The sequence below is a fragment of the Bombina bombina genome, chromosome 3 (assembly GCF_027579735.1).
Source record: "Bombina bombina isolate aBomBom1 chromosome 3, aBomBom1.pri, whole genome shotgun sequence".
NCBI lineage: Eukaryota > Metazoa > Chordata > Amphibia > Anura > Bombinatoridae > Bombina > Bombina bombina.
Genome location: NC_069501.1, coordinates 446955887 through 446968893, shown reverse-complemented (window position 1 = coordinate 446968893; position 13007 = coordinate 446955887). Strand labels below are relative to the sequence as shown.

At 38.1% G+C, this 13007-nt stretch overlaps 1 protein-coding gene across 1 annotated transcript in view; it reads left to right on the top strand.

Moving 5' to 3' along the window:
- The window catches only part of LOC128651692 (C4b-binding protein alpha chain), a 239370-nt gene that overhangs the window by 42999 nt on the left and 183364 nt on the right, over positions 1-13007 (top strand). The window lies entirely within an intron of this gene.

The window sequence follows — 13007 nt, the reverse complement described above, 5'->3', positions numbered from 1 at the left end:
ACACTACTGTTACAACAAATATGAGTGGTGCCACTAACTTGGCAAGTGGGCCTGGCACACACGCTGGCAGGCAGGCAACTACAATTAGATTACACTAACAGACTGATGTTTCACAGTCAAAAAAGTTTTTTTATTAAATATTTACACTACTGTTATAACAAATATGAGTGGTGGCACTAGTTGGCAAGTGGGCCTGGCAAACACGCTGGCAGGCAGGCAACTGCAATTAGATTGCACTAGCTGACTGATGTTTCACAGTCAAAAAAGTTTTTTTTTTAAATATTTACACTACTGTTACAACAAATATGAGTGGTGCCACTAACTTTGCAAGTGGGCCTGGCACACACGCTGGCAGGCAGGCAACTTCAATTAGATTAAACTAGCAGACTGATGTTTCACAGTCAAAAAAATTTTTACAAAAAAATATTTACACTATTGTTATAACAAATATGATTGGTGGCACTAGTTGGCAAGTGGGCCTGGCACACACGCTGGCAGGCAGGCAACTGCAATTAGATTACACTAGCTGACTGATGTTTCACAGTCAAAAAATTTTTTTACAAATATTTACAATACTGTTATAACAAATATGATTAATGGCACTAGTTGGCACTTGGGCCTGGCACACACGCTGGCAGGCAGGCAACTGCAATTCAATTGCACTAGCAGACTGATGTTTCACAGTCCAAAAAGTTTTTATTTTAAATATTTACACTACTGTTACAACAAATATGAGTGGTGCCACTAACTTGGCAAGTGGGCCTGGCACACACGCTGGCAGGCAGGCAACTACAATTAGATTACACTAACAGACTGATGTTTCACAGTCAAAAAAGTTTTTATTTAAAATATTTACACTACTGTTATAACAAATATGATTGGTGGCACTAGTTGAAAGTGGGCCTGGCACACACGCTGGCAGGCAGGCAACTGCAATTAAATAACACTAGCAGACTGATGCAAAAATTTTTTTAAAAAAAAGTTACACTAATGTTACACCATATAGGAGTGGTGGCACTGAGGATGGAAGTAGGCACAGTATATGCTGGAAGCCTGACACACAGGCTGGCACTAGTGGCACTCTGGCCTGGCAACTAAAATTAAATAACAATAGCAGACTGATGTAAAAGTTTTTTTTATAAAAATTTACACTAATGTTACACCAGATAGGAGTGGTGTCACTGAGGATGGAAGTAGGCACAGTATATGCTGGAAGCCTGACACACAGGCTGGCACTAGTGGCACGCTGGGCTGGAAACTAAAATTAAATAACAATAGCAGACTGATGTAAAAGTTTTTTTTATACAAATTTACACTAATGTTACACCAGATATAAGTGGTGGAAAACAGAGCAATTAGGCACAGTATATGCTGTGGGCCTGACACACAGTCCTGATGGAAAATGAAATTAGATTACACTAGCAAAATGATGTAAAAGTTTTTTTTTTTTTAATTTACACTAATGTTCCCTTAGGCCCTTACACAGGCTGGCACTAGTGGCACGCTGGCCTGGCAACTAAAATCAAATAACAATAGGAGACTGATGTAAAGTTTTTTTTTTTAAATTTACACCAATGTTACACCAGATATAAGTGGTGGAAAACAGAGCTATTAATCACAGTATATGCTGTGGGCCTGACACACAGGCCTGATGGAAAATGAAATTAGATTACACTAGCAAAATGATGTAAAAGTTTATTTTTTTTTAAATTTACACTAATGTTCCCTTAGGCCCTTACACAGGCTGGCACTAGTGGCACGCTGGCCTGGCAACTAAAATTAAATAACAATAGCAGACTGATTTAAAAGTTTTTTTTTTTTAAATTTACACTAATGTTCCCTTAGGCCCTTACACAGGCTGGCACTAGTGGCACGCTGGCCTGGCAACTAAAATTAAATAACAATAGCAGACTGATGTAAAAAAATTTTTAAAAATTTTTTTACACTAATGTTACACCAGATATAAGTGGTGGAAAACAGAGCTATTAATCACAGTATATGCTGTGGGCATGACACACAGGCCTAATGGAAAATTAGATTAGATTACACTAGCAAACTGATGTAAAAGTTTTTTTTTTTTAATTTACACTAATGTTACACCAGATATCAGTGGTGGCACAGAGCAATTAATCACAGTATATGCTGTGGGCCTGACAAACAGGCCTGATGGAAAATGAAATTAGATTACACTAGCAAAATGATGTAAAAGTTTTCTTTTTTTTTTTATTTACACTAATGTTAACCAGATATCAGTGGTGGCACAGAAGAATTAATCACAGTATATGCTGTGAGCCTCACACACAGGCTGACAGGCAGGCAAATGCAAATAAAATTACAAAAAAACAAAAAAAACGACTGAAGTTCTAGCCCTAAAAAGGGCTTTTTGGGCTGAAGTTCTAGCCCTAAAAAGGGCTTTTTGGGGTGCTATCCTTACAGCAGAGATTAGATGAGTCCTTCAGGACTGTAGTGGACACTGAATACACTAGCCTAGCTATCTATTTCCCTATAAAATCAACAGCAACAGCACTAAACCCTCCTCTCACTAAGAATGCAGGATCGTAATGAATCTAAAATGGCTGCTGCCCAGGAGCTGGGAGGGTCTGGGAGGGAGTGTCTGCTGCTGATTGGCTGAAATGTGTCTGCAGACTGTGAGATACAGGGTCAAAGTTTCCTCAATGATGACGAATAGGGGGCGGATCGAACATCGCATATGTTCGCCCACTGCGGCGAACGCGAACAAGCTAAGATCGCCGGGAACTGTTCTCCGGCGAACAGTTCGCGACATCACTGCTCACCAGTGAGTATAATTATTATATTCACTGAGATATTTTGGCAAATATTCAGTAAAATAGATCTGTTATTAATAAATGGTATATACACAAGGGGCAAACAATTTCTATATGCCATTGGGCTATTACCCTCCTATACTAACATACTTGTGGTGAACTTCTAAAGATAGACCAATAGCATTTACATGATCTATATACTGCTTAACATATTTCCAACAGCAGGGCTAGGACCCAGCAGCATTACTTTCAGTTGCCTATATAAAACCAACTATAAATTATCCAGGCCCAATTGAACCTGGTTATGTAGCCAAACACTATATGTTGTAGAAATAAGGGGCCAACAAATTATGTGACACAATACTTGGCTGTGGTTAATAAATACTAATATAGAGGTATAATTCTAGTGGATCCATACTCATAAATAATTCAGGTAATTTATCCTGATAAGGGTTACAGTTTAGACTGAAATATCAGTATTTGACATTATAGAAGTATATACTTCCTCACGAAGGGAATACCGGAATCCCAAATAACTAGAAAATTGAAGTACTTTTTGAGTCTAATGTGAGCTGAATTCCATTAGTAACTTTGTATGGACACAGGATGTGTAGTAGATCCTTATTAATGAGGAATATATATTTCCAATAGAAACATACAGCTCAATACTCCATATCGGCCTACCATTAACTAAAGAGAATAGTACTTAATACTGCCCTGTGGGAGATTATATTACTCCCTACGAAATAATTTATCTCGAACTTTTGTGATAATTCATTACGGTAATCAACCAGTACTTACATTTTATTGCTTAATCTTAAATACACGTTAAATGTAAAATCGTAATCAAATGAGCTCTTTTCTTGTATCATTTTTTGCAGGGTCAGTAGCACTCCTCACATGTGAAAATCGTTGAGCCCCACTAGCGTGCAGCTACACCTGGTATAGATCATATACTCACAACAGTCAAATATTATTTTGACATAAACAATTCTTAGATCGATATTTCAAGTATTTTGTATTCTCCACGTGTTTTTAAATTTGTCTGTGTGTTTTTTAACATATGGTATGAATACAAGTTCTGAAATAATAAATAAAATAATACAAACAACCCCCCAATAGTAAAACCCACCACCCACACAACCAAACCCTCCAAATAAAATCCTATCTAAAAAACCTAAGCTCCCCATTGCCAAGAAAAGGGCATTTGTATGGGCATTGCCCTTAAAAGGGCATTTAGCTATTTTTCTGCCCAAACCCTAAGCTAAAAATAAAAACCACCCAATAAACCCTTAAAAAAACCTAACACTAACCCCCGAAGATCCACTTACAGTTTTTGAAGACCAGACATCCATCCTCAATGAAGCCGGGAGAAGTCTTCATCCAAGCGGCAAGGAGTCCTCAACGAAGCCGGGAGAATTCTTCATCCAAGCAGCAAGACAAGTCATCTTCAAGACATCCGGCACGGAGCATCCTCTTCTTTCCACGGCTCTTCAAGAATGAATTCTCCTTTAAATGACGTCATCCAAAATGGCGTCCCTTGAATTCCGATTGGCTGATAGAATTCTATCAGCCAATCGGAATTAAAGGTGAAAAAATCCTATTGGATGACATCATTTAAAGGAGAATTCATTCTTGAAGAGCCGTGGAAAGAAGAGGATGCTCCGCGCCGGATGTCTTGAAGATGGAGCCGCTCCGCGTCGGAAGGATAAAGATAGAAGATGCCGTCTGGATAAAGACTTCTGCCCATCTGGAGGACCACTTCTTGCCGCTTGGATGAAGACTTCTCCCGGCTTCGTTGAGGATGGATGTCCGGTCTTCAAAAACTGTAAGTGGATCTTCGGTGGTTAGTGTTAGTTTTTTTTAAGGGCTTATTGGGTGGGTTTTATTTTTAGCTTAGGGTTTGGGCAGAAAAAGAGCTAAATGCCCTTTTAAGGGCAATGCCCATACAAATGCCCTTTTCAGGTCAATGGGGAGCTTAGTTTTTTTAGATAGGATTTTATTTGGGGGGTTTGGTTGTGTGGGTGGTAGGTTTTGCTATTGGGGGGTTGTTTGTATTATTTTTTTACAGGTAAAAGAGCTGATTTCTTTGGGGCAATGCCCCGCAAAAGGCCCTTTTAAGGGGCATTGGTAGTTTATTGTAGGCTAGGGGGGTTTATTTTGGGGGGGCTTTTTTATTTTGATAGGGCTATTAGATTAGGTGTAATTAGTTTAAATATTTGATAATTTATTTTTTATTTTGTGTAATTTAGTGGGGTTTTTTGTAATTTAGTTGTATTTAATTAATGTAATTTAGATAATTGTAGTGTAAGGTTAGGGGTTAGTGTAAGACAGGTTAGGTTTTATTTTACAGGTAAATGTGTATTTATTTTAGCTAGGTAGCTAGTAAATAGTTAATAACTATTTAGTAATTAGTCTACCTAGTTAAAATAAATACAAACTTACCTGTAAAATAAAAATAAAACCTAAGCTAGCTACAATATAACTATTAGCTATATTGTAGCTAGCTTAGGGTTTATTTTACAGGTAAGTATTTAGTTTTAAATAGGTATTATTTAGTTAATGATAGTAATTTTTATTTAGATTTATTTTAATTATATTAAAGTTAGTGGGTGTTAGGGTTAGACTTAGGGTTAGGTTTAGGGGTTAATAACTTTAGTATAGTGGCGGCGATGTTAGGGACAGCAGATTAGGGGTTAATAACAGTAATGTAGGTTGCAGGAATGTTAGGGACAGCAGATGAGGGGTTAATAATATTTAACTAGTGTTTACGATGCGGGAGTGCAACGGTTTAGGGGTTAATATGTTTATTATAAAATAATTTTATTTTAGTGTTTGAGATGCAGGAGGGCCTCGGTTTAGGGGTTAATAGGTAGTTTATGGGTGTTAGTGTACTTTTTAGCACTTTAGTTATGAGTTTTATGTTACGGCTTTGTAACATAAAAGCCATAACTACTTACTTTCAGTTTACGGTATGGATCTTGACGGTATAGGCTGTACCGCTTACTTTTTGGCCGGACAGGCAAACTCGTAATACCGGCGCTATGGAAGTCCCATTGAAAAAGGACTTTTTGAAAGCTGCGGTAGTTACGTTGCGTTACGGGCGGTACAGATAGACCTTCAAAACTCGTAATACCAGCAGTAGTGAAAAAGAGCCATAACGCTGCTTTTTCACTCATACCGCAAAACTCATAATCTAGCCGTATGTTTTTCTTACACAAAATTGAAACAATGGAAAATAACTAAAATTAGACATACAAATTTATTTATCAACCCTATCTGTGAGGCCCCAGTCAAACATGTTTTTTAAATTATAGTTGCATATTAATTTACGTGGAATTAAACTTTTTAAGGTAGTATATATAGGGTAAGGATAAATGTAAATAGTATGTAATCTACAGCTGTAACACATGGATTAATAGCTGGATAAAAGACAGGGAGCAACGAGTAGTATTAAACGGATCATACTCAGATTGGACAAAGTTAATCAGTGGAGTCCCATGAGGTTGAAAAAATACAGAAGTCCATCGAGTTCAATTTATACAAATCTTAATATATTTACAGTAAAAGCTCCAGTTGAGTTTAAATTAATCCCATTAAAAGGTTTTCCATTTAACACAAGCAATCATATCCCTAAATTCGGTTTCTAGCCAGAAATATATCTAAACCATTTTTAAACGTATCTAAGGTAATGGCATTTACTGTCTCCTTATGTAATGAGTCCTACAATTTGATTGCTCAGTAAAAAAAGCATTTACATTGCTGGAAATTAAATCTCCTTTCCTTCCGCCTTAAATTGCGACCTCTTGCCACAATTAATTTCCTTTCATCTCTATATATGGGCCTTGAATATATTTATATAAAGTAATCATATCACCTTTTTATAGGGAAAACAGACTCAATTTGGCTAGCCTCTCTTTATAGCTGAAATTCGCCATTCCCCTTATTAGTTTTGTGGCCCTTCTTTAAACTTTTTCTACGTCTGCAATGTCTTTTTAGTTGGCCCCCAGAACTGCACTTCATACTCAAGATGAGGTCTTACCAGGGATTTATAAAGTGACAGAATTATGCTTTCTTCTCTTGCATCAATGCCTCTTTTTTTTTTTCTTTATTGAGGTTCTTAGCAATACAGGGTAAAAATTAAAAACATTATGTACATGTTGTATAGATAACCGTCCAAGTCTTGCCATGAAATAATGTATGTAACCTCAGGTTTTTATTTCATTCTTCTAGAGATACCTTTTCTCTGTAATATATTGGGCCACTTGTAGACCCCTTGTCACTTATGGAGACATATAGTTAGAAGGCATAAAGTGATTGACCACTTTTGTGTCTTTGTAGCTAAAGTAAATATCTGGAAATAACCAAACAGCATTTAGAAACATCAACTTTGTTACATACATATATATATATATTGTATAATAAGTCATATAAAAACTTCACTCTCATTACCATGTAATGAAGAATAGATTGGAAGGAATTTGGTAATAAAAAGCTAAATAAAAATCTAAATAGTTTTTACAAGAAATCATTAAGTTAGAAGGATTGAAGGTATTTTTATTTTGTTCTGTAGTTTATTCTAGCAGAAGTGGTTCCAAATTGTAGCAGTAAGCACACATAAATCCTAATAACAATAAAAGTACCAATACTGCCAAAACATTTTCATAAGTTGCAGAATGACATTCTATAGTGATACAAAATCTGTTATCTATGGTTATATACAATGATATAAACTTATATGTTATATGTCAAGATGTTGGAATGAGAAGGGCTAATAGTTGTGTGTGAATTTATCATATTTGGAGGAGTGGGTTCAGGAGTTTAGAGCTCAGAAGTAGAGGTATCAGGCTTACTCCATCTTGGGGGCCAATAAGATGGATTTCATAGAGAAATTACCCATGGCTACAAAGACAGACAATGCAAGTTTATTGTACTGGGATTTATAGAGTTGAATACTGGACACAGGATTTGGAGCCTTGGCATGAGCCACAGAACTTAGCAGGAGTAATACCCAGCCTGGAGCTGAAGTCTGAAGTAGTGCCCATTGAGGGACAAGGACGGGAATGCCTATTCTAGGGCAAATGACTGGGGTGCCCATTCTAGGGCTGAAGACTGGAGACACGGGTACTGCTGTGACAGACTGGTGACACTGGATACACAAGTACTGCTGTGATAGGTTGATGACACTGGATGCACAGATACTGCTGTAACAGACCAATAGCTTGACAACACACCAAGGGTCAGAATACCAGAGAGCAGTCCGATCAATCACCAAACACAGGGATAAGCCAAAAGAATATTCAGGAGACAAGCCAAGTCCAGTATACCAGCGAAGCAATCCAATCATACGGTAAACACAGGGGAAGTCCAGGAAAATGGCCTGTAGACAAGCTGAGTTCAGAAGCCAGATTCACCAAGACAACAGGAAACCAGAAGGCAGAAATGAGGCACAAACAATGGGATGAACCACAATTTCAGGACAGGGAGTAGTTTGAGAGGCAACCTTTCATAGTGCTGCTGATTAGGTGCTGCTGATTATGTAACTGCCTAGAGCTGACAGACAGGTGAAGCCAAAGAGCAAGAAAATCAGCCCAGAACAGAGTCTTCTGGTGGCTGCGAACCAGGAGTCACAGGTTCATTCCTGGGTACGGGTGTGAAAGAAATTATATGTGTATGTTTGTGTGTATATATATATATATATATATATATATGTGTGTGTGTGTGTGCGTACGTATGTATGTATGTGGGCACATACATATGTGTACATATATCTACACAAACATATATGTATATTCCTTTGAGCCCTTCTGGTTCCAACACCTTGTCATATACCAGATAATTTTCAATCTCTGATAAAACCTTTTTTATTTTGGTTTAATCAGTGAATGCACTAGCATTCTTTGGTTAAAGGGACAGTCTACACCAGAATTTTTATTGTTTAAAAAGATAGCTAATCCCTTTATTACCCATTCCCTAGTTTTGCATAACTAACACAGTTATATAGATACACTTTTTACCTCTGTGATTACCTTGTATCTAAGCCTCTGCAAACTGCCCCCCTATTTCAGTTCATTTTAGCCAATCAGAACTGGCTCACTGGTACTCTACGTGCGTGAGCACAGTGTTATCTATATCACACACATGAACTAACACCCTCTAGTGGTGAAAAACTGTCAAAATGCCCTGAGAGAAGAGGCGGTCTTCAAGGGCTTAGAAATTAGCATATGAACCTCCTAGGTTTAGATTTCAACTAAGAATACCAAGAGAACAAAACAAAATTGGTGATAAAAGTAAATTGGAAAATTATTTAAAATTACATTCTCTGGCCTCTAGTTATGAAGCCGTCTACTTTCCTGCATTCGCCGGCCCAATACGCTCGCCTAAGCTCGCCTACCATCGCCGCCGCGGTGACCTGAATACGTTCGCCAAAGTTATCAAAAAAGCTGTCAAGAAGCCGCGCACCAAGTACGGAGCGGTGAGCAGCGGATTGCTGTTAACTGACAGTCATCAATCTCGCTGCTCATCGGCTTCTTCGCAGCTTTTTTGATAGCCTGTCACTAAGCACCCACACTAAACTACACTGTTTTACCCCCTAAACCGCCGCTCCCGGGGCCCCGCACCTAAATAAAGTTATTACCCCCTAAACCGCTGCTCCCGGACCCCGCCGCAACTATAATAAATGTATTAACTCCTAAACCGCCGCTCCCGGACCCCGCCGCCACCTACATTATACCTATTAACCCCTATCCTGCCCCCCACTACACCGCCGCCACCTATATTCAAGTTATTAACCCCTATCCTGCGGATCCCGGACCCCGCCGCAAATAAATAAATTGTTTAACCCCTAAACCGCCGCACCCGGAGCCCACCACCACCTATATTAAAATTATTAACCCCTATCCTGCCCCCCACTACACCGCCGAAACCTACATTAAACTCATTAACCCCTAAACCACCACTCCCGGACCCCGCCGCAACTAAATTAAATGTTTAACCCCTAAACCGCCACTCCCGGACCCCGCCGCCACCTATATTAAACTTATTAACCCCTAAACCTAAGTCTAACACTAACACTAACACCCCCCTAACTTTAATATTATTTTAATAAATCTAAATAAAACTTACTATTATTAACTAAATTATTCCTATTTAAAACTAAATACTTACCTATAAAATAAACCCTAAGATAGCTACAATATAACTAATAATTACATTGTAGCTATTTTAGGATTTATATTTATTTTACAGGCAACTTTGTATTTATTTTAACTAGGTACAATAGTTATTAAATAGTTATTAACTATTTAATAGCTACCTAGTTAAAATACTTACAAAATTACCTGTAAAATAAATCCTAACCTAAGTTACAATTAAACCTAACACTACACTATCATTAAATAAATTAAATAAATTACCTACAATTACCTAAAATTAAATTAAATTAAATAAACTAAACTATAGTACAAAAACCCCCCCACTAAATTACAGAAAATAAAAAAGAATTACAAGAAGTTTAAACTAATTACACCTAATCTAAGCCCCCTAATAAAATAATAAAGCCCCCCAAAATAAAAAAAATGCCCTACCCTATTCTAAATTACCAAGTAACCAGCTCTTTTACCAGCCCTTAAAAGGGCTTTTTACGGGGCATTGCCCCAAAGTAATCAGCTCTTTTGCCTGTAAAAAAAAATACAACTCCCCCAACATTAAAACCCACCACCCACATACCCCTACTCTAACCCACCCAAACCCCCCTTAAAAAAACCTAACGCTAACCCCCTGAAAATCTCCCTACCTTGAGTCGTCTTCACCCAGCCGAGCCGAATTCTTCATCCAAGGTGCGCTGAGGAGGTCCTTCATCCGGTAGAAGTCTTCATCCAGGCGGCGTTTTCAATCTTCATCCATCCGGAGCGGAGCGGAGCCATCTTCAAAGGAGCCAACGCGGAGCCATCCTCCTCAACCGACGACTGAACGACGAATGAAGGTTCCTTTAAGGGACGTCATCCAAGATGGCGTCCCTCAAATTCCGATTGGCTGATAGGATTCTATCAGCCAATCAGAATTAAGGTAGGAAAAATCTGATTGGCTGATTCAATCAGCCAATCAGATTGAAGTTCAATCCGATTGGCTGATCCAATCAGCCAATCGGATTGAGCTCGCATTCTATTGGCTGATCGGAACAGCCAATAGAATGCGAGCTCAATTCGATTGGCTGATTGGATTTTTCCTACCTTAACTCCTATTGGCTGATAGAATCCTATTAGCCAATCGGAATTCGAGGGACGCCATCTTGGATGACGTCCCTTTAAGTAACCTTCATTCGTCGTTCAGTCGTCGGTTGAAGAGGATGGTTCCGCGTCGGCTCCTTTGAAGATTGCTCCTCTCCGCTCCGGATGGATGAAGATTGAAGACGCCGCCTGGATAAAGACTTCTACCGGATGAAGGACCTCCTCAGCACCTCCTCAGCGCACCTTGGATGAAGAATTCGGCTCGGCTGGGTGAAGACGACTCAAGGTAGGGAGATCATCAGGGGGTTAGCGTTAGGTTTTTTTAAGGGGGGTTTGGGTGGGTTAGAGTAGGGGTATGTGGGTGGTGGGTTTTAATGTTGGGGGGGTTGTATTTTTTTTGCAGGTAAAAGAGCTGATTACTTTGGGGCAATGCCCCGCAAAAAGCCCTTTTAAGGGCTGGTAAAAGAGCTGGTTACTTGGTAATTTAGAGTAGGGTAGGGCATTTTTTTTATTTTGGAGGGCTTTATTATTTTATTAGGGGGCTTAGATTAGGTGTAATAAGTTTAAACTTCTTGTAATTCTTTTTTATTTTCTGTAATTTAGTGGGGGGGTTTTGTACTATAGTTTAGTTTATTTAATTTATTTAATGATAGTGTAGGGTTTAATTGTAACTTAGGTTAGGATTTATTTTACAGGATTTATTTTACAGGTAATTTGTAAGTATTTTAACTAGGTAGCTATTAAATAGTTAATAAGAAGAAGAGAAGAGGCGCCAAATAGTGTGTACCGTTATGCTACAAGAGGCCAAAACCCCATATAAATCTTACTTACAAGATTTTCAGCACTTGAGAAGTGCCACATAAGCCTTCTGAACAATTAGCAGCCATCCAGCTAGCTGTGTTAGCAAATATAACCTCCAGTTGTGGGCTGTATGTAAAATAAAAGAACACAAAAGCGCCACAATAGTGTATATCAGTGAGAACAATAACTAGTGCGCAAAAAGTGATATATACTCACGAGATATAAAGCACTTGATAAGTGCCACAAAGACCTCCTGGACACTTAGCAGCTGTCCAGATCACTGTGTCCTCAAGCAATCCTATGAGTATTCAAACCCAAATGATCAAGATGTCACCGAAATAGCCACAGGACTCGCTCACAAATAACATCAAATGATTGTGGTAGATAAAAGCTATGTTACTGAATATAATTAAAATGTTTATTAAAAACAAATCTTTTCACAACGCGTTTCCCGGTTACTAAGACCGTTTCATCAGGTGTCAGATGATTACTTTGGGGCAATGCCCCGCAAAAAGCCCTTTTAAGGGCTGGTAAAAGAGTTGGTTACTTGGTAATTTAGAATAGGGTAGGGCATTTTTTTTATTTTGGGGGGCTTTATTATTTTATTAGGGGGCTTAGATTAGGTGTAATTAGTTTAAACTTCTTGTAATTCTTTTTTATTTTCTGTAATTTAGTGGGGGGGGTTTGTACTATAGTTTAGTTTATTTAATTTATTTAATGATAGTGTAGGGTTTAATTGTAACTTAGGTTAGGATTTATTTTACAGGATTTATTTTACAGGTAATTTTGTAAGTATTTTAACTAGGTAGCTATTAAATAGTTAATAACTATTTAATAACTATTGTACATAGTTAAAATAAATACAAAGTTGCCTGTAAAATAAAAATAAATCCTAAAATAGCTACAATATAATTATTGAAGTCTATGGGGGAATACGCTAAGGGCCAGATTACAAGTGGAGCACTAAAGATTGCGCCCGCAACGAAAATATGTTGTTTGCGAAATTCAAAGTTTGGCTTTTTGCATGCGTTAGGTTAGCTGTCCCGAAAAGATTTGAGGTCATCACAAGGCATTAAAGGGTCCCATCTCTACTGTTGTATGCTCTTCTGGACTCCATTGTCTTTCTGAGGCGCACTCCCAAAATATACTTAAGTGACAAAGCCACGGAGAAGCCAATAGCATTGACACATTG